A 23,631-nucleotide genomic window follows, 5' to 3' on the forward strand; every position below is an offset into this window, starting at 1 on the left:
GCAATATTCTGCATTGCACTTGAACCTCAGCCAGAGGCAGATACAGAGGCATGAGGGTGTGCAGGGGGAGTGGGCATGCACGTGGGTGGGAGGCCTGGAATGGCTCGTGTCCACACTGACAGAGGATAGATGAGCAGAGGGAGTTGGGGTGCCAGTGCTGGAGGAGGTCTGGAGTGTGATGTGCCTTTTGCAAGGACTGTGAGAGAGTGATCTCCGGGCCAGGCTGCGACTATGAGATAGCTAAGGGATCTACACCCTACACATATCTTTGATGTACTAAAGAGGTGGTACTGCATATGAGTGGGGAAAAAAGGGATTTTTCAATACATTTTACCAGGAAAGTTAATTATTCTCATAGAAAAAGGCAAAATTGGAAATTATCTCACATCTTCTTACTTTTCTGGAGTCGTGACTTAAGGAGAGCATCAGAGGGGCTTGTGGTTGCTAGAAATGTTCTAGTTCTTAATCTAGTCATAGTTAATAAGGATGTCTGTGAAAATTCATCACTGAATTATCATGTTCAACTTCTGCGTGAATTATATGTCAATAAAAAAGTTTAAAAAAAGTGAATCTTTTAACTTTAGCAGACAATATAGGGAAATATATCCAGTACCTTGGAGTAGGAAAGAGTTTCTTAAACAAGATACTAAGTCACCAAACATAAATGAAGAAACTGATTAACTTACCTATATCAAAATTAAGAACTTCTGTTCATCAGATGCACCATAAAGAGCAAAAAAACAAGGCACAGAGGAGGAGATAGAATTCCAATACATAAAACCAACAATTCTCTAAAACCTAGTGTGTATAACAAATTTCTTCAAACTAAGGAGAAAATGAGAAATAACCTGATAGAAAACTATACAAAAGACTGGAAGAGGAAATTTAAAATGAGGAAATCCAAATCCCTTCTGAACTTATAAAAAGATGTTCAACCTCATTAGCAATTACGTATATGCAGAGGAAATCTGGGAGCTTCTAGACTGCACCTGCCAGATAGTTATAGATCCAAAAGGCAGACAGTACAAAGTGTTGGTGAGGATGTGGAAGGCTGGGAGCTTTTGTACCCTGCTGGTGTCAAGTAAGGCTTAATTGAATTCCCCAGCTTTTACACTATAACAGTGCTTCTCACCCTGTACTGCATATTGTTCAACAGAGTCTCTGATTCATTTGGTCTGGGTTGGGACCTCACGATCTGCATTTCTATTAAGCTCCCAGATGATGACGATTCTGCTAATCCATGGACCATACTTTCACTAGCACAGCTCTAGAGAACTTCTTGCACATGTGCACCAGGATGCACATACAAGAATGTTCACAGCAGTATAGTCTGTAATAACCCCAAACTGGAAACAATTCAGATGTCATCAGTACTACAATGATGAATAAATTGTGGTAAATGCATCAAAGGGAAGAGTATATCGCAAGAAAGTGGATGACCTATATCTACATGCAGCAACATGGATCAATGTTATAAACAGAATGTTGAGCACTAAAAGCAAAATACAAAAGTACTTTGCTAGATCAAGTTCAAATCAAAAGATATAAAACTAAGTTTTATAGTTTAATACCATTGGTAAGTTTATTTAAAAAAGACCTTTGGGAAGGGAGAGTTTGGTCTGGTGGCATATACATTGTTTCTTGTACTAAGTGGTCCACTATTTGTTAAAAACTGTGCACAGACTATTTTATGTACTTTTCTCTATGTATATTACATTTTATGAGTAGATTTTTTTCTTTGTTTGCTTTTGAGGAAGACCAGCCCTGAGGTAACATCTGCTGCCAATCCTCCTCTTTTTTGCTGAGGAAGACTGGCCCTGAGCTAACATCAATGCCCATCTTCCTCTACTTCATGTGTGGAACACCTGCCACAGCATGGCTTGACAAGCGGTGTGTAGGTCCACACGGGGGATCCGAAGTGGTGAACCCTGGACCACCAAAGTGGAACATGGGACCTTAACCACTACGCTGCTGGGCCGGCCCCAAGAGTAGATTTTTAAAAGAACAAGTTCACTAGGAAAAGCAATTCTGAGCACCTATTCTGCTAGAGGCTTGGGAGTGCGAAATCTTAGGGTGACCAACTGGCTCAGTTTGCCCTGGATGGAGGAAATTCCTAGGATTTGCAAGTTTTAGTGCTAAACTAGAGCCAGGCTTGGGCAAACTGGGATGTTTGGTCACTGTACATCTAGATCACTTTACCACTGGAAAAGCCATTAAATACAAAGGCTAAGTCCTGAACATCCCATCAATTATTGCAAAATTACGCTAGGAAATATAGCTGTAGGAAGGCAGTCTTTAAACTCAGGGCTTAGAGTAAGAATCTATAGACTAACCCATTGGTGAGATCTATTTGGAGTTTCTAGTTACAGCAGCTAGGAAGAGGCCACAGTGTTAAACAATTTGTTAGGTTTCTTGAGAAACTGACTCCCTAGTCTTGTCATCCCTGATTGACCTCTCTGGATATCATGGGAAGCTAACTCCTGCATTTGATGGGGTTCTGTCACTTACACCCTCCTGTCTGGCTAAATAGTGCTCTGTACTAAGTCTTAGGGATATGCAAAGACAATTTGAGTGCCCTGAGAATGTGGGACTCAGAGCCCTAACTCCTCATTTTTTAAAAAATTTTTGTGAGGAAGATTGGCCCTGAGCTAACATCTATGCCAATCTTCCTCTATTTTACGTGGGTTGCCACCACAGCATGGTCTGATGAGCAGTGCTTGGTCCACCCCCGGGATGCAAATCTGTGAACCCTGGGCTGCTGAAGTGGAGCACGTGAACTTAACCACTACGCCACCGGGCCGGAGCCCCTAACTCCTTATTTTTATCATTGCCATCCTCCTCTGAAGGACAGAAACTCTTCTACTCCCTGCGAGACCTACTTATCATTCTTTAGTATCCAGCTCAAGTGTCTCATCACCTGTGAAGCTATCCCTGACTTCTTCTGGTAGAGTTGCTTCATCTCTGAGTGAGTCTCCACAGCATAAATCAAAGAAAGTGGACAAATCAAATCAAAACACAAAGTGGTAGTCAGTTGTCTTTATTTACTTTTCCCTATTGGACTGTATATTTCTCAAAGCCTGGGGCTGTGTCTTCTTCATCTTGTATTCTCAACTCGTAGCACATGCCTGGCACATAGCAATCATTCATACTTAGCTGCACCCAGTAAATGTGAAATAAATACCTGCTGAGGTTGCAGATGATGGGGCTGAGAGCAGGCCGCTCCAAGGTGTGCCACTCTGGTATGTGGACTATTTCGAGCTGAAGACAATGAAGCCTCAAAAGACCCAGAAAGAGCATCTGACCTTCCCCCAAGCTGCCTAAAGAAATTTAAAATAAAAGTTGTCTCCAGGACAGGCCATCACCGTAGATAACTATCTGGGACACTTGGGGGGATCCTTGCTAAGTCCACTCTTATCAAAGTCCTGCTTATCAAACTTCTGCATTCCATCTCTATGACGATTGTCTTTCTCCCCCTTGAAGCCCCAGATCATTATGTGCTCCTTGCCGGTAGCTGAGGGTACTTAAACGGGTGGACTCAGCCAGATGGCCGAGTTACTCAGTTTACCCTGAGTTTCTCCCATGTATACATGCTATTAAATTTTGTTTGATTTTCTCTTGCTAACCTGCCTCTTTGATTATTTGACCAGCCATAAGAACCTTGAGGAAAGGCGGTGGGGGGAATTCTCCCACTTCCCCGACACAGACAAGCAAACCATGTATTGAACTGCAATACTAGGTGTAACAGTTCATTTGGCCCTGAAGAAAACCATGCTGTGTTGTTATTCCTGTGTTTAGGAAGTATTGCTTGCCTGATTGAGTGTAGCCATGGTAAATAACACTTTTGATTTAAAAAAAAAAAGTGAAAAAAAGTAAAAAAGTAAAAGTAAAAAAAATGTAAGCACTGATCTGTAGGCTACTGATTCTTATTGCATATAAATGTCTTAGAACATGAACCCATGTAGGGCAGGTACTAGTTATTCCTGAGTTCTGCTAGGTAACCACCACATTTATTATTTCTAATTAAAAAAAACAACTGATGTGTTTTCTCTCTCTAATACATGTGGCAAAAGGTGATACAAATTTTATGGACTCATAGACATGTTTGTGTCCCTAAATATATTTTTGAATCTATCCTAAATCTGAGGAGAACTATGCGTAACTGTGTCCTAACTCATAGGGAAGCCAACGTCAGTCATTCCTCAAATTTAATACCCTGGAACAATATACTTGTGTTCTGAAATGTGCTTTAAGCCAATGAGAATCTCTGTTGTATTTGGATGATTGAACTTCGAAGGACCTCCAAATTTTCCTGTGCAGTCCATGATCTGGGTTTATAGTTTAGATAGATGAAGGCAATAACTGTTGAGATCACAGAATATCCCTTCTTTGCTAAAGGGGAAAATAATACTTTTTGTCATTCCTGACTGCTTTGCAAAAGGTAAAATATTTCATTGCTTTTAAGTTGGAATTAATTTATGGCAACTATTCAAAGAATCTATTCAATTACACACCAATGGGTATGAAAATGGATTTCCTATTTTATGACCCTTCATTTTTATCAGTTTGTGCTAAGCCGTGTCCACTGGGAAATACAGTGTATGTAAGGGATGTTTCTTTCAAGCATTTCATACATATGAATCTTTTAAACATGAGGCAGTGAAACTTTGCTGGCAAAATACACTACAATTCTATTGCTTAAAAACAAATAAAAGCCGAGGTGGTTTGACTTGAAGGTTTGCTGGTGCTTAGCAGTTCTTCAAAGTATGATTTATTAAATGTCATTCTAATTACTTGTACCCTTAGTCCTATCAAGCAAATCTCTGTGAAAGCATTTTCTGAAGGTGTTTTCTTTTTCACTCTCAGCTCACTGTCTGGAATATTTCTTTTTGAATATACACGTTGAAAATTTAACTTTGTTCACACACAACCAAAATTTTAGCATTGGTTAATTTACTTACAAATACTTTCAAACTAATTTTTAAAATACAAAAATCAAGATCTTATTCCATAATTTGCCTTTTTTCAAAGGCAATTTTCTAACCAGATATACAATGCCTTTTTTATGCCTAAGATGGTTTCTCTGGCATAAATTTCAAAAATTGGGATTAATAATTCATGACCATAGTAAATTACAGGTTTATCAGAGATTATTTTGCAAGCTTGTCTGATTTAAGGAATAGAAGGCTAAAGCATGGAAATAAGGATCATTGAATGTTATAAAGTTTTCTTTTTCCAAGTTTCTAATTTTTGACTTAAATTCCTTTGTGATGCAAAATTTGGGTGGGAAATATATTGAAAAAATATTTAAATGACCAGTGCATTTTCTCTTATTTTGTTTAAAAAATGAGATCACTTATTTTTCTCTTACAAAAAAGGAAAACAAGAGACTTTTAAAAAGAATTCTAGGGGCCGGCCCCGTGGCCAAGTGGTTAAGTTCTCACATTCTGCTTTGGCGGCCCAGGGTTTCACCAGTTCGGATCCCGGGTGCAGACATGGCACCACTCATCAGGCCACATTGAGTCAGCGTCCCACATGCCACAACTGGAAGGACCCACAACTAAAATATACAACTATATACTGGGGGGATTCGGGGAGAAAAAAGCAGAAAAAAAAAAAGATTGGCAACGGTTGTTAGCTCAGGTGCCAATCTTTAAAAGAAAAAAAAAATGTTAAAAAATAAAAAAACAATTTCCATTAGAACTAATAAATTGTAGAGAAAAATAAGTAAAATGGCTAAATAAAATTACAGTTGTTTTATATTATTCTTTTCAGTTATAATTCTTTTCTATTGTTCTGTTTTGTCAGAGTTGTTTTTAATCATCAATGCAAATGAAACATATTTTTTGAAGGCTACATCAAGAATGTTACCTGGTTGTTAAAAAAACTTTTAATACTATATTCTTGGCCATTAAAATTGCCTTTGTATCAAAAGATTGGCCTCAAAAGGAAAAAAAAACTCGGATTAAAAGGATAAGTTATTTAGTAAAAGTGAAGATCTTAACTAAGGAAAAAATTTTAAATGCAGACGGTATAGAGGTGGAAAATGTGGCTAGAATGTAAGGAATCAGAGGAAAACAGTTAAACAAACAAACAGGAATTTCAAGCAAGATAAGGAAGAATAATAAAATGAGACAAAACCATAGTTTTGTCTTATTTATAACGGGGGAGGAAATCCCTCATTTATCTATTTCTCATGGTGAATATGAGAATCAGATGAGATTGTTTATGTAGATTGCCAGGTACTAAGCTTTGATTTCTATTTTTAGAATGGAGCATTAATGCTTGAATCAATGAATGAAATTGCAGAAATTCTGAAGTTAAAAAAGGCTCACGCTAATTAGTTTCAAATATCCACAGGAATTCTGAGTCTCCTCAACAGAAAACCACCTCAATGCAACATTTGAAAATTATTTTCAAATTTAGTATATTTGCCAGTGAAAGAACAAGAGCTTATTCCCAGATACCTGGCTATATAGATTTTGAAATGCTCTAATTTGTTTTGTGAATTATTTATTCTAAAGATGAATTTTAAATCAGGAAGTACCTTTAAAATATTTGGGAGGAGCTTTTAACCTTTTAGGACTATAACTCAAATTTGATTTGGCATCATAGCATGAATAATATAAATTTCTTGTGTGAAAATACTAATAGAAAATAGAATATTTTTTATTTTTTATTCAAATGTAATTTATATTTATTAAAATGCTCATCTCTCATATGTACCATTCAGTCAGTTTAGAGGAGCAAATATCAAGACAGCATTTCTATCACTTCAGACAGTTCCAGTCTGCCACTTCTCAACCTACCCCTGCCCAACTCTTCACCTCTAGGGGTAGACATTGATTTAATTTCTATTGTCATAGTTCAGTTTTGCCAATTTAGGAATTTCATATAACTGGAATCTTATAGTATGTATGTTTTCTCATCTGACATTTTATTTAGTGTAATATTTTTGAGGTTTATCCATGTTGTTGCATGTATCACTAGTTCCTTATTTTTATGGCCAAGTAGTATTCTGTTTGACAATACCACAGTGCATCTATCCATTCTCCTGTTAATGGAAATCTGAATTGTTACCACTTTTTAGGTATTGTAAATAAAGCTTCCACTAACATTTGTGTACACGTGTTTGTGTGGGCATATGTTTTTGTTTTGCCTGGATTAATACCTGAATGCAGAATCCTGGGGTCACAGTATAGATCTATGTTTAACTATTTAAGAAACAGGAGTTTTCTAAGGTGGTGATACCATTGTGCATTCTCATTAGCTTTGCATAAGTGTTCCAGTTGCTCCACATTCTTCTACATTTGTTGTTGTCAATCTCTTTCATTTTAGCCATTGCAGTGGGGGTAGCTCATTGGAGTTTCAATTTACATTCCCTTGCCTGATGACTAATGATGGTGAGCACTTTCCCATGTGCATATTTTCCATTTGAATATCTTTTGTGAAGTGTCTGTATCTTTGCCCATTTCAAAAATAGAGTGATTTGTCTTTTTGTTATTTGTAAGAGTCTGTATATATTCTGGATTTAGGTCCTTTGTCATGTGTTGTGAATATTTACTCATAGTCTGTAGCTTGCCTTTTTTTTCCTTGCCTTTTCTAATCAGCGGAGGGTTTTATTTTTGATGAAGTTCAATTTTTCATTTTTTCTTTTTTTACTTATTCTTTCTGTGTCTTCTTTAAAAAGATCTTTGCTGGTCCCAAGGTTGTTATGATCTACTACTACATATTTTTTTCCTAGTAGCTTTGTTATGTTAGCTTTTATGTTTCAACCGATGATCCATTTCAAATTAATTTTTGTGTATGATTTAAGGTAGGACCATTTGTTGAAGAGATTTTTCTTTCTCCATTGACGTACTTTGGTGCCTTCATCAAAAATCTTGATTGTATTTGTGCACGTCTCTCTCAGAACTCTTCACTCTGTCTTATTGGTCTATTTATATATCCTTTTGCCAAAACCATATTATCTTACTACCATAGCTTTATAAGTCTTTAAGTTGTGTGGTGTATATCCTCCAATTTTGTTCCTTTTCAAGATTATTTTAACTATTCTTGTTCCTTTGCTTTTCCAAATCAATTTTTTACTTGTCTTATCAATTTCCAGAAGAAAAGCTGGCTGTGATTATAATTGGCATTGCTTTGAATCTATATGTCGATTGAGGAATATAGAACAACAATCTTAACATCGTCTTCAATCTGTGAACATGGTGTATTTCTCTGTTTATTTGTCTTCTTTAATCTCTCAGCAATATTTTATATATATGTATTTTATATTTACAGAAAGTTTTTACATGCTATTTGTTAAATTTATCCTTGGTACTTTGTTTTTTTGAAGCCATTGCAAATAACACTGATTTTTAATTTCTTTTCTAATTGTTTATGCTACTATACAGAATGCAGTTGATTTTTTTTTTTTTTAAAGATTGGCACCTGAGCTAACAACTGTTGCCAATCTGTTTTTTTTTTTTTCTGCTTTATCTCCCCAACCACCCCCTGTACACAGTTGTATATCTTAGTTACAGGTCCTTCTAGTTGTGGGCTGTGGGACTCCAGCTCAATGTGGCCTGAGGAGTGGCGCCGTGTCCACGCCCAGGATCCGAACCCTGGGCCGCCGTAGTGGAGCGTGCGAACTTAACCACTCTGCCACGGAGCCAGCCCCAGAATACAGTTGATTTTTAACTGACTTTGTACACTGCAGTATTGCTAAATTCACTTACTAGTTTTATTCTTGCTCTTTTTGATTCAGTAGAATTTTCTACATACACAGTCATGTCATTCTGAATAAAGGTAGATTTACTTTTTTCTTTACAAATCATATGTCTTCTTCCATCTCTTTGTCTTATCTTATTGCACTGGTTAGGAACTCTAGCACAATGCTGAACAGAAGCAGTGATTACAGACTCCTGTCTTGTTTCAAATCTTAGGCAGAGGGCATCTGATATGTATGATATTAGGTATAGTTTTTTGTAGGTTTCCTTTGTCGTGATTAAGATGTTTCCTTTTTTTCCTAGTTCAACGTAAAAATTTTTTTAAATCATAAATGTATGTTGAATTTTGTAAGATGGTTTTTTTATGCATGTATTTAAATGACTATTTGATTTTTCTCTCTGTGTTATTGTGAATTATACTGATTAATTTTTGTATGTGAAACCAACTTTACATTCTTGAGCTATTGATCATGAAATATTATGCTTTATACGTAGTGATAGATTTGATTTGCTAATATTTTGTTAAGGATTTTTGCATCTATGTTCATCAAGAATGTTGGTCTATATTTTCCTTTCTTGTAATATCCTTATCTGGCTTTGCTATCAGGGTTATAATGACTTTATAAACTAAGTTAAGTTTCCTGCAACTTCCCCAGGAGCTGACAGCTTTTGCCTGGTATCGGTGTAGGGGCGAGGTCATGAGTGGTTTCTTTCCAGCAGCAGCCAAACACCACCTTGTACTCATGTGGTGCCTGGTGTGGAGACAGGCTTGTCTAGGTTCTTCTGCTGTGCTTCCAGACCGAGGCTAGACCCACAAACCTGCATCACAGTGGACACTCTCTCAGGTCTCCTGCCCTACTGCAATCGTTCTCATCAGCACTTTCTCCCAGCACTCAGTGGAAGCTTTTAGAAAAGAGTAGGGGAGTGGATGCAGATGCCCGAGTGTCTGGGCTTCAGAGGATTCTATTCTATCAAGTGAGTCCACATTTGGCCTTTAAAGATTTATTGAAATTTCGGCTGCTTGCTTCTCGCTTGCTCCTTTGGTGGTCATATCTTCCTCCCATGGTCTGCCAAAGGAGAACTGTCTTCTGTCTCTCCTTGGAGGAGACTGTCAGCCTTGTATTGCAGTTCGTCAGGTTGCCTTATGACCTTGGCTCTCTGATTGGCTCAAAAAATTATTGTTTTATAGACTACTTGGCTTGTTCTCATTGTTGGAGTGGGAAAGATTTTTCTTGTGACTTTCTATAAAGTGAAAGGTCAACTCTATATATCTTTTAAGATAATGAAATGATATTTTTTAATATTGCACCTGAAAGCCCACAAAATGGGTTTGATTTTCTCTCTCTCATCCTTTGGCTCTGGGCTTAACTTCTCAGGATCCGTTTCCTTTCCTACTGGAATTAATAAGGCTGGGTGAAATTACTTGATTAATTAGAAGTATCCTAAGTTAAAAAGAACTTACAGATAGTTAACTCTTCAGTTGAAAGAATTAAGGATTGTGAGTTAAAAACCAGAGTTAGAATCTCAGCAGATCATATATTCTGAGCTTCGAGGTTTTTTTTTTTTCCTAAAATGGGGGTGGTAATCCCTGTCTTACCTACCTCTCATTGAATATGAGGCTAAAATAAGATAGTGTATGTAGAAGTTATTTTTAACATGCTAAATAGATATGTTACTGATAAGTAATTTCCAGAAAGGAGCATACATAATTAAAACTTGAATCTTTGAAATGAGTTTTTATCCTAGTAGTTTAATATCTATAATTAGTAATTTATGGTCTTTTGTAGCGGGCAGGAGACAGCATATTTTATATACAGGAATAGTTGACAAATGTTTATTGAACAGCTTCTGTATGTGCTAGGTCCTCTGCTTGTTGTTGGGGAGACACTGGTGTACAAGACAAAGCCATTGACCTTATAGTGCGTAGGTTCTAGCGGAGAAGACAGACAATGAATGAATAAACAAATTTCTGATACTCTGCTCCACTTGAGGATTATTCTGACCTGGGATTTTGCAACATTTTCAGCAAAGCCACCATGTGAGAACTTGGCTGGGATGTTGCTTAGCTAAGCCTCCTTTCACTTTATTGTTCTGTTCTATTCCTCTTGGTTTAAAGGAGGCCTTGCCAGATAGAAAAGTATTGTTATTCATGTTTTGCTCTGTGGTCTGCTCTCTTTTCCTGATAAATACCTGTTTAACTCAAACTTTTCCTGACATTGGGAAGGTTTATGCATTTTTTCAAAAAACAGATAATAAACCATTTTATTATGGAAAAGAGACTAGGATAATACATCCGTATGTACCCATTATCCCAACTTCAACAATTATGAACTCATGGCCAGTATTATTTCATCTTTGTACCTACTTAATTACCTTTTCCTTTTGGATTATTTGGAGCAAATTCCTTGATATACATCCATAAATATTTTTCAGTGTGTATTATAAAATGTAAGGTATCTCTTTTTAAAGCACAACCAAAATATTATCTCATCTAAAATTAAAATAATAGCTTACTAATATCAACTAATATCCAGTAATTGTTCAAATTCCACATTTTTCATCATATTTTGATAAGAGCCTTCATTCAGATGGAGATGGAATTGTTATATCTTTTTTGCTTCCATCTTTTACAAGGATAAAGACATTTGGTATAATGAATTTCATACATTTCATAATGTACAATTTCATAATGAAAATGAAGAAGTCATCTGAATTTTGAAGGCAAGGAAATGTTGGTTAAAGTCTTTTTTTTAAACTTTTTGAAAACTGACCATACAAAATGCACTGCCAGGTGAATAGGAATACAAATTAATTTTAGGCATCAATCATGTCTTATAAAGAATTTATAGTCTTGTGGCTGAGTTAAAACACAAGAAAAGGTACCTGACAATACAAGGCGTTGACTTGTGTTCTGTCCCAGTAATGGAGAAGAGTAGTTCTCAGCCTCCATGACCATTCATATTGGTGTATCATATCAGTGATTTGACTGCAAGGCATATTTTTCTTAATATTGAAAAGACAAGATTTTGAAAATTATTTAACTTTTTAATAATTAGAATGGATTCAGGGATATCTTTATAATCCTTCCATTCATATTCTTTTGAATTCTGATATATTTTTATGAGTGGAGAGAAAAAGATGATGAAGTTACCGCTTGCTTGGCCTTGAAGGTTGGGTGTGTTTTGGGAAGGTGGAGACTGGTTAAGATGTGTTATGGTGATGTAGTAGTTAGGGTTCTCCAGAGAAACAGGACTAATAGGAACTCTCTCTCTATTTCTCTGTGTGTACATGTGTGTATGTATGTATCTAATCTATCTATCTATCTTTCTGTCTATTTATCCATCATCTGTCTAGATTTCCCTCTGTTTCTCCAATTATTTTATGAAATTGGCATAAAAGGCAGGCTGGCAGGTTGGAACCCAGGGAAGGGTTAATGTTGCAGCTCAGATCTGCCGGCAATCTGCTGACAGAATTCTCTCTTCTTCAGGGGAGGTCAGTCTTTTGCTCAAGGCCTTCTACTGATTGGATAAGGCCCACCCACATTATGGAGGGCGATCTGCTTTACTCAAAGCAGATTTAAATGTTAATATCATCCAAAAAGTACCTTCACAGCAACATCCAGACATGTTTAACCAAACATCTAGGCATTGTGTCCTGTATAAGTCTACACATAAAATTAACCATCGTAGGTGGAGAGCACAGCATAGGCAAATGAATGGAGATAGACTTCAATGCTCTTTGAGCTTAAGGCAAGTAAAGCACTTTAACCAGAAGAAAGATTCGTATATGGACATAGTAGTTAGTAAAACCAGTAAGATAAATTAAGAAATGAATTTAATTTTGTCTTCAATTATTTTTGAAGTTGCTGCTAAAATAATACATATTATGTTTCTCAAAAGAACCAAATTTTGTTGAATTTGATCTGTTGGTGTGTAGGAGGAAGAAGACAGAGCATCTGTGAAATATTTTATTAGTACCGTCAATTTTCATTTATTAGTGATAATGGGAACAGGATCCACATGGCTACGGAGCTCCATAGATGATATTTAACATATTAATATCCAGAATTTTCATCATCCACTCAGAACTTAGACTTTTACTTGTATTTATAACAAGTAGAACCATTGATTTATGTTTCATCTTTGCTTTCTTTCTGATGATGTTTGAAAGGACTGAAAAGGCCAGGTAGAAATTGGCTAATCTTTAAACCCAATAGTTGTAAATGTTAATCATAATAATGAAAGTACTTACTGTTAGCTTATTTCACTAATCTTGTTTGTTATATTTATGTGTGATATTTGTTGTAGCAAATAGACTTGGGTTTTGTGAATCTCTTTGTACTTACATGAATTTTTAATTTAATTCTCTACAATACTCTGCCTGCAATTTACTTAAGTTCCCACCAATCGTATATGGTCTATATGTTGTAAGGTGTCAAAGCTAGCTCTCTCCTAGGTGTGACTAGGATAGTGGAAAAGAATAGAGTGAAACATTTGGAATAAACATACAGACAAAAGCAGGGCTCAAATTCTGTTCCATAATTATCCTTTGGTTTTTGTCACCAGAATCTTTTTTCCTCCCTTGAATGTATTGCTTTAATGAGCTCTTACTAAACATAATGATACATTAATGAACTTCAATCTTCTGACAGGCCAATCATCAAAGGCAGATGGAAATAACTGAAAATTAACAATTTTTCTTAGGGGATTAGATTCTTGTTTATGTTTTCTAAAAAGGCCAGCTCATTCCGGATTTTGCACAATAATTCTAGCTCATACATAACCTGTGAATAAATAAAATACCGAAGATTTGTGACTAAACATTTTGTAGATAGTTTTTGTTTTCTAAAGCTTAATCATTGTTTCACATTACAAAGCAAATATATCTCTGTTATAGAACTTCTGGAAATCCAAATATTCAGGTCAGACTCCTTATAACTGAAAGAGAGTGGCAAGCACATACTTCCTTTAGTGATGGAGCATATATGTGAAGGCATCTTGGGAAGTCATTCCCTCAACCACACAGTCATTCCAGGTTCCAGATTTCCCAATACTGGGATTGTCAGCCTGCTTTAGAGAGAAGTGGAGAACTCTTTGCTTAACCTTCTCAGCTAACATAACCTGCTTCTGTTCAATCATTTAGCATTTAAACTGTTAAAATATAAGATTTGATTGTGCCAGATTGTTTCCTTGTGGTGTAGAGACCAAACTGGGCTGAGTTTGAGCCAAACATGTTCCATGTTCTTATTCCCTCAAGTCCAGCTCATATGAGCTTTTTTCAGGCTCATGGGCTACTGTTTTCTAATCCAGTCCCCTAAAGCTCAGGCAGCAAGTCTAGTTTCACAAATAAACCATGGGTTAGGTCCTATGGCAACTAGTATGAGGTAAAAGCCATTAGAATAGCTTTCCTCAAACGCTGGCTGTTTGTGAGTCTGGTACTTAGGCTTCATGAACTCCACGTTCAGCCCATTCAGAACAAAAGAAAAGAATGGAATACAGATAAAAATTCGATCAGACAAGAAGACATCACTTTCAGCATTTTGATATGTTTTTGTTTAGCCCTTTTGTTTATGGATTTTTTTTGCTCATAATTAAAAGAATAAAGTATATAATATTTTCAGTTTTCTATAGTATAATGTAAAAAACTTCATAAGTAGGGGCCAGCCCAGTGGCACAGCGGTTAAGTTGACATGTTCTGCTTCTCGGCGGCCCGGGTTTCGCCAGTTTGGATCCTGGGTGCGGACATGGCACTACTTGGCAAGCCATGCTGTGGTAGGCGTCCCACATATAAAGTAGAGGAAGACGGGCATGGATGTTAGCTCAGGGTCAGTCTTCCTCAGCAAAAAGAGGAGGATTGGTAGCAGTTAGCTCAGGGCTAATCTTCCTCAAAAACAAAACAAAACAAAACAAACCTCATAAGTATAATTTTTGTTCTTGAAAAATAATCCAATGCATGGATGTACTATAATTTACTTAACCAGTATCTCATTACTGGGCATTTATGTTATTTCCAATTTTATTATTGTGTTGGGGGCTCCAAAGACAACCCCCAGGTTCGGGGATTTGCTAGGATGACTCATGGAACTCCATATATAGTCACATTCACAGCTAAGGTTTATTATAGTGAAATGATATAAAGCAAAATCAGCAAAGGAAAAAGGCACAGGGAGTCAAGTCCAGAGGAAACCAGCATCAAGCTTCCAAGAGTCCTCATCCAGTGGAGTCACACGGATGCACTTAATTCCTCCAGCAATGAGTCATGATGTGTTTGAGGTATTGTATATTGGGGATGCTCATTAGAGGCCCAGTATCCAAACTTTTTATCGGGGAATGGTCACATAGGCACCCTCTGCTTAGCATGTATCAACATTCCAGAATTCCTGAGGGAAAGCAGGTGTTCAGCATAAACCATATTGTTTGTATAAATAGTCTAGGTATAGTGAGATACTCTTACCCTTTAGAAAAAGTTTTACATCAGTGTAGGGAACTGTTTACCTGCCAAGTTTTCAGATGCCAGCTAAGGGTCAACCTTGTCAGCATGTCTTTCTAAGAATAGCAGTCTCAAATTTGCTGTTAACTCTTTTCTGCACAATTATTATAAATAATGCTGCAATACCATCTTTGTTATTGACTCGGCATATTTCATGTTATTTCCTTATGAAAGATTCCTAGAAATTGATATTACATGAAAAATATGAATATTTAAAAGAATTCTCCTCCTGGCAAATTGCTTTCTCATAAGTCTTTTCAAATTTTTGTTTTCACCAAGTATGTATGAGTGCAAGCACCAAAACCTTGAGTAAAATAGGTGAGATCCATATGGTCGAAACATCAATATATAATAAACCTGGAAGAGTTAATTTTTAAAAATATTTTAGAATTATGTGTGACAAACAAAAGACTAGTTAATTGTTGCTTCCTTTTGCGGGGGAGTCCACTAGGAACACTCCCGTTGAATTATTACCCAATATCCACTTTTCCCCAGAACCTCAGTCTTGTTTTGCCTAGAAACCAATGACGTCACTGTCACGTATAAAACAAACATCATCCAGTTCACTTTAACATTCTTTTGTTCAAAACTATTAGCACATAATCCATACCAGGCATTGTGCTTGTGTGGAGGATAAAATAGTACACTGGACATTGTCCTTGCCCTCCTGGAGTTGAGCTGTATTTGTCAGAGTGCTTCTTGGCAAAGATGACAGGTGAGCTGTCGTTAAGACGTTATTTTCAGATCACGTGTTCTGATAGCTGCCCCTGCATTGCTGGAGTAAATCTGTGACAGACCTGGTATCTGGGCTCTTGCTTTCTTTAATCAACAGTCTGTACTTTCTAAGACTGAAATCAAAGTTTTGCAAATCTGCTACGACACAGCAGACTGTCTCTGTTACTTCCTGGGAGGGGGATATCAGTTTGGACTCTTGAAAGATGTTGTCTCCCGCCCCTCCCCCCACTGCCAAAAAAAAGTGTATGGTCATTGAGGGCAAGTTTAAAGGGAATATTTATTTTTGTATGTATGTTTGTTTAAAAACTTTAAACAAATTGTATTTTCTCCTTTATAAACACAAAATGTTCTCATTAGAATAAAAGGAGTAAAATTTAGTGTCAATCTAATGCCTCCCTATAGGTGAACGTTTCTAAAGTTCTGTGATGCTTTCTCCGGACTTTGCTTTTGTTCATATTTTTTAACGTAATTTTTACCTAAAGTTATATAGCCTTATTTTAAATGTGTTTTCTCTAAAATTGCAATTAGTTATAATGAATTGCAGAAAATTTGGAAAATACAGAACACTGTCACGAAAAAACCCAAAAAACATTCTTTAGTATTCCAACACCTAGAGATACTCATTGTCAAATTCTGGTGTGTTTCCTATAGTCTATTTTCCAGATATGTTTTTTTCTTAAACTGCAGAGCCCCATGGGAACACTTGGAAGGTGTTACAGGAGGGGTGATGTCATGATTCAGGTGATTCAATTTGAGTTTCCAAAAAGGAGAAAAGTCATTAAGTTCTGTGAAAATGAGTATAGCCATTATATTGTTCTTTGTTATTCTTGTCTTGTTTGCTGGGTCTCTGGGTATATGTTCTGAATGTTTCGCCATTGTAAATGCATGACATAACAACATTGGTTGTTGGTTATTGTTTTTGATAATCATAGAACAAGATTCCATTTAAAAGCGCATTTCGTTTGAACTGTGCCTGACTTCAAGTTATACCCTAGGAAACAAATTGTTTGGTTCCTGGGAAAGTAGAATAAGCAGAAAAGAAACTGAGGTAAACCCTAGCAGGACCAAGCTTTACATCGGAACTATAGAATCTACATGACTACATGTGATCCTACCAGAATTGAGTACACTGGTTACGGGAAAAATTGCTGGTACTCTTATACCATGATTTCTAAGTTCTTCTGTCCTTAATTTGGAGTCATGTCTTGGTCTTCACATAAGTGTTTTCTTGTTTATGTATTTAGACAACATATGATTTTTTTGAATAGATTTTTAGTACATTAGTATACTTGAGAATGATTTTTTTTCCAGGCCTTTATACATTGAAGACAATTTGGTTATAAAATTTTGTTTCACAGCTTTTCTTCTGACTAGAAATTCTGTTGGTGGTGTTCTATTATTTATTGGTTCTTTTGTTGTTTCACAGAAGAAATTTGAGAAAAATCTGTTTTACACCTTTGAGATTTTTTTCTTTATAAATATATGTGAATTTTTCTTTATTCTTGTACTTTAAATTTTCTTTATTCTTGTAATTTTACAGAATATACATTTTTTGTATATTTGTATACAAATCTCTTTTAATTAATTTTTCCTAAAATGCAGTGAGCCCTAATACTCAGAAGATTCACTTGTTTTTTTCCTCTCAGGAAATTGTTATTCAAAAGTGGATGTTTTCTTCATGTCTGATTATTCTGGCTTCGTCTCCAGTAATGTGTATGATTCCTTTGATGGGCATTTATTTTTTGTCCTCTTTAATCTATAATCTTCTCTCTCATAATTTTCATCTTTGGATTCTTTTCTTCTGCATTCTAGGAGCTTGCCAAATCCAGTCGTTTGGTATTCTGCACTGTCTCTTACACCCCTAGTAACTCTGAAGTACATTTTAATTCTGCCGTTATGTTGTTGGTTTCCTTGTATTTCTTGCCTTTTAAAAACACTCATTTGCATTTTTATTTACCTTACAAATATTATTATTTTTTAAAGTCTTACTTTATTTTCTTATTGTTTTTGGCCTCTATTTTAAAGACTTGGCATGTTCTAATATAGTGAGAATGCAAACACATTTCTAAAATTTTCTTCAGGGTCTAGTAGAATATTTTTAGACTTAAACTCTTTCGCTAGATTTTCAGAATTGCAGACTGCATTAGTCTCCCATGGGTGCTCTAACAATGTACCACAAACTTGGCAGCTTAAACCCACACATATTTATTCTCTTAGACTTCTAGGGGTCAGAAATCCGAAATCAGTTTCACTGGACACAATCAAGACGTCCGCAGAACTGATTGCTTCTTGAGACTCTATAGGGAGGAATCTGTTTCATTGCCTGTTCTAGCTTCTGAAAGTTGCTGGCATTCCTTGGCTCATGACCTCTTTCTCAAATCACTCCAAGCTCTTGGTTCTGTCATCACATTTCCTTCTCCTCTTCTGTAGTCAAATCTCCCTCCTGTGAGGACACTTGTGAGTACATGTAGAGACTGCCAGGATAATCTCCCTCTCTCAAGATTCTTATTGTAATCATATCTGCCAAGTCCCTTTTGCCATATAAGCTAACATTTACAGGTTCCAGGGATTAAGATGTGAGTATCTTTGGGGCCATTTTTCAGTCTACCATAGGGACCTTTCCCCTTGTGTCACTGTCACAGGGGCTTAAAATTCAGAATGACCTGGGTTCACACGACCACTTACCACTTACTGTCTAAACTTGGGCAAGTGAATTAATTTATTTTCTCTTCTGTTAAACTGGGGCTAAACTCAGCATCCATTTCATAGGGTTATTGTGCAGATTAGAACAGGTAATGTATGTAAAGTATTTAGCAATCTAGATCGTCAACAATTATTGCCATGATTAATGTAGGCCCCAGTATGTTTACTCAACCCTGAATAAGGAAAAATAGATCTATGCAAAACAAATGATTACAAATAGAGAGAAAATTACAATCTCCATTATGCATTGTTACCAAGACCTGCCAGTCTCACCCTCTGCACAGAGCTCTTGCCTTACAGTAGGATTGTGTCAAATTCTGGTGCTACAGTGAGGATTACTTCCTTTCCTAGTTGTTTTCTTGAAGTTGTTGTGTTCAAGTGGATTTCGATAGATGAGAGTATGGAGAGGGAAGTGGTCCTTCAAAAGTAGCATCTACATTGTAGGGAGATGTTTTTTTGTTCTTCTTTCTTCATTTTTTTTTCTTGGGAACTATGAAGGCTCTTTCTAATATCTTTCAGATGGACTAGGGGTTTTATTTTTATATAATGGTCACTAATTGCTTTCTTCAATTCACTTGCATCATCCTAATTAAAGAAATTTTTCTCTCATCTGCAAATTGGTGAATGGTTAAACTTAATTTTTTGTGACCTTGAGATTTTCATCTTTCCCTTTATCCATTACAGTATTTTAGTGAGGCTGTAAAAGAGGCTACCTCGCAGCTGAAGGTTAGAAGCCGTACTGAACCAGGAATCATGATTCTTTTTGAACATTTTTTATTCACTATTGCCTTGGAAGTATCTGCCAAACGTTCAAATACCTGGCTCTTCAGAAAGATAGCATGCACCAGTGATGCCACTGTTCTGTGTTGTATCGTATCCTAATCAGAATGAAGTTCTCATATATTTTTCTAACTCACCTTTAGCTTATCCTGCTTGTTAGTATTTGCTCTGTATCCACAAACAACTGGTCCCATCAGATAACCAGAAAAAGGATTACAAGTGTGTCTTATTTGCTGTCTCTCAGCATACACTTAAACAAAATGTTAAATAAAACCTAGTACAAAAGGAGTTATCTGTATTTCTTAGACGTTTTGTAACATAAGATTTGGCAGCCATGAATATTAGTTGGTATTCAATAGATATATATGTTAGTCTGTTGAATCTTCATTTTTATTGAATCTTTTTAGAAACAGCTCATTATAAACAAACACAAGAAGGTAAATAGTTTAAGTAATTTTTGAATACATAGTGTTCATTTTTGACTATAAATTAACAATATGAATTGATGTAAATGGATATTTCAATCATTGATTCTAAAATTTGAACTAATGTAACAGATGGAATTCAGCTGCCCAAGCAAGCTTCTGGGGTTTGATTATTCAAGTGATTAAGATGCTATTTGTCAACTCTAGTTTGCCACCCCTTTTAATTATATAGATAATCAAACTAAGAACTGCTAATTCTGTCTCCTAACTATTAATTGTTTGTAATTACCTACAGATTAAAACTGCATGTGCAATTAACTCAAAGAATTAATTGATACAAGGGAATTGATAAAAGGGAAACAGAACAAACTTAGCATAAAAGAGGCTCTGGGGACACAGGACCACTAAACCCAGTGGTGTGTCTTGGGCTCTAACACATCTTCATAAAGATACATCACACTTTAATTTGGACTTCTTCGGCTCTGTTGGAGGCTGTTTCATAGACTGTTTCTTGCAAACGTTTGGTTTCTTGGTTGACTGAAACAGTGTATTTGAAAAGTTTGAACTTCTATTGTCTGTGGGTCTTTGCTGATAATGACTTTGACAAATCTATCCGCTTGCCATATGTAGGAAATGTTTGTCACTACAAAGATTACAGAAGTGGTGAATATTTTAACTAGCTAGGAATTTTTCCTCCCCCGCCCCCCCACGCTTTCTTTCCTCATTCTCCTGGCATTACCACCGTAGTATACCATCTTAGCAGTTTTCTGTGAGTCATCTGAGTAATTTAAGTTTCTAAAATAGCTATGCTTATTAGATTTTAGAAGTATCTCTCACCTGCATAAATAATTGGCTCATTGTTAACTACAAAAATTTCAATAAAAATGGGAAATAAAATAAAAAGCCACCCGCAACTGAAATGCATTTAAAAACTATTACCATTATAAACATCAAGATGATGCTGAAACATGAGGGAAGATGGTCTAGTGAAACATTATTTGATCCTGGAAAAGAGTAGAATTTTAAAAACTTGTTTTTAAGGCTTTTCCTTTCCTTCAGATATTTATGTCACTTGCGTTATATGGGGCCTTTCACTCTTAACACTTTTACTGATTGGCCTTTCAATTGATGCCAAATCAGTGCCGGAGCATACATTGAACATATGCTTGGGGCACGGTATTATATTCAGTTTTATGGGAAATACAAAGCAAGTGAAAGACTTTTAAGTCTAGATAGGGAAATAAGATATGCAGAAGAAAAGAAAATAACATCGACTTGTGGTATAATAATATTTTTCAAAAACAGTCTAATTAAGTATTGAAGAAATGCAAAGGCAGGAAGACATCAGTATGGGTAGTTATTTAGCAGATTTTTCTGTGTTCAAAGTCAGTTTCTATTTAGCTAATAACTCCTTGTTAACCTGATGGGCCCATTTTGGTTTCTTTCCAAATCTTGATACTGCATCTTCCCCAGATTTGTTTAATCTCAGAGTATGCTATTCTATCCTGCTGGCTGATAAAATGGAGTTACTGAGAAGATTTCTTATTTTTTCACCTATCAATAGACAGCCTACTCTTGCGCTCTCTCTCTCCCTCACACACACACAATACACACACCCCTAGAAATCAGAATTTTCATTTCTCTGTGGCATTATCTGTGAAGATTGTTGGCTCCGTGAAGAGTGTGTGTAGATTTAGTCTGATATATGACTTTGGTCTTCAAACTATCAGCTTATAACTTTCGACTGACTTTGTGGAATAAATGGGAATTTGTTGCATGTCACCTTCTGCGCCTGGCTTCTGAGGAGGAGTCATTAGCATACATCAGTGTGTGAATGATTACCTTGAGGATTTTAGTGGAGGCTTTACTGCTTCCTGAAGTGGAAAAGTTATAGCTATATTTTCTAGTGTGATACCTATGTGCTGGAGAAAATAATGCATGCCCTTCTTGACTACATGAGTCTGTTTTGTGGGTAAACAAGATAAAATATTTGAAATGTTCTGAACTGTCTTGGAAAAATGTTATATGGCATTTAGTTTCATTTTGGATTGGGCTCTTCAGTGGTCAGAAAGATTCCCTTTTGCCTGTGAGATTTAACCTCATGAGGCTAATTCTTGTTTACCAGCGTTTACATAGCTACCTTAATCACATTGCTCATGAACCAGAAGCACAGAGCAATTCCAGGTAAGATATTGTCCTTACCTTGAAAGAGTTTACAAATTTAAGAAGGAGGTTGGAAGGAGAAGCCCAATTATTTGAAATATGTGAGAACACCTTCTGTAGAAATCATTAAAGGAAGTGGGTGGGCCAGGGATAGTGCTAGTGAGTTGAGGAATACTTCAGATTAGCCAAAAAAGCTCCATTAGAAATGTGGGGCTTGGGGCAGGCCCTGTGGCCGAATGGTTAAGTTCATGCGCTCCGCTGCTGGCGGCCCAGTGTTTCGTTGGTTTGAATCCTGGGGGTGGACATGGCACTGCTCATCAAACCATGCTGAGGCAGCGTCCCACATGTCACAACTAGAAGGACCCACAATGAAGAATATACAGCTATGTACCGGGGGGCTTTGTGGAGAAAAAGGAAAAAATAAAATCTTAAAAAAAAAAGAAAGAAATGTGGGGCTTATACATCTCTAATAACTCATGCTATCCTTTTATATCCCATTGGGTTTTTAAAAAGCCCCCAATTAAAGTATAACATGTATGGCCTTTCTTTTGCTATCCTCTTCTCAGATACTAATATTTTCAAGTTCTCTATAATCTCCCCATTATTGGCATTTGCTTCCATTAAAGAATTTCATTTATTCATTTTGAGTTGTGATTGAAATATATGATTTATTTTGTTGCCTGTTCTAGAGATTTTGCCTTTTTGATAGAGGGTAGAGACTTTTTGGACTGACATGGAAGAAATCCATATAAAATTAAAATGAAGTAGGATGTGTGTATGTGTATTGATTCGGATGTATCTGAGATAACATCACATTTTTTTATTATTTTATGTTGCTACTTTGCTTCCTTAAAGGACACTTATCTTAGAATCCTGTAAATAAATTGAAGCAATGAAATGAGAGAATTTATTACTTCTGAGTTTTTTCTAAATTTTTCTGAAATTAACTGATCCATGGATGACTCAGTTCAGTTTCAGGAAGGAATATATGTATATGAATAGTATTAGAAAGAAGGAAATGTGAAAATAGTTTGATTCATTTGGATAGCAAGATTTAACTGAATTTTTCTCTTTTTTAAATTATTAATACTTCTGAGAAACCTACAAATAAATCTTAAATCTCTCCGTCATCATTAAAAAATAAGTTTTCTTCAGAAATCTCACATAACAACTGCCATGAGACAGAAGAAATATGTGGGCATATCCTGGCTAGCCTTTTGCTCTTTCAGCCTTTTTACCTTAAACACTTTTAATAATTTTATTTACTTCACAATTTCAGAACATATGCCTTCATAATAATTCTGAACTTTCTTTTAAAGTAATTATGTGACAAGGAGAGAAGTTTTCCTTTCATTTTTGGAAGTGCTATTCACAAATATGATTTTGCTTTATGCTTGCTTTAAAAAGAGAAGTCAATGTTCTTGAAGAGAAGAGAGTCAAAAGAATGAACCTATTAGTTTTCTGATGGGCACACTGTATGCAATAAAAACACGGGAGCTTTACTGTATGAGGGAGCCAATTAACTGAAGCCTCTCTCTGTGCAATTCTATCACTTCTTCATCTCTCTCTGATTAGATTACAAGATACAATTTTAATACAGAATAGTGGGCCATAAAGGTGATTTACTT

The 23,631-nt window shown here is 36.1% G+C and overlaps 1 protein-coding gene across 5 annotated transcripts in view; it reads left to right on the forward strand.

Moving 5' to 3' along the window:
* IQCM (IQ motif containing M) overlaps positions 1-23,631 on the forward strand; it is a 417,332-nt gene that overhangs the window by 158,657 nt on the left and 235,044 nt on the right. The window lies entirely within an intron of this gene.

The sequence above is a fragment of the Equus przewalskii genome, chromosome 2 (genome assembly GCF_037783145.1).
Source record: "Equus przewalskii isolate Varuska chromosome 2, EquPr2, whole genome shotgun sequence".
In the NCBI taxonomy this organism is placed as follows: Eukaryota; Metazoa; Chordata; class Mammalia; order Perissodactyla; family Equidae; genus Equus; species Equus przewalskii.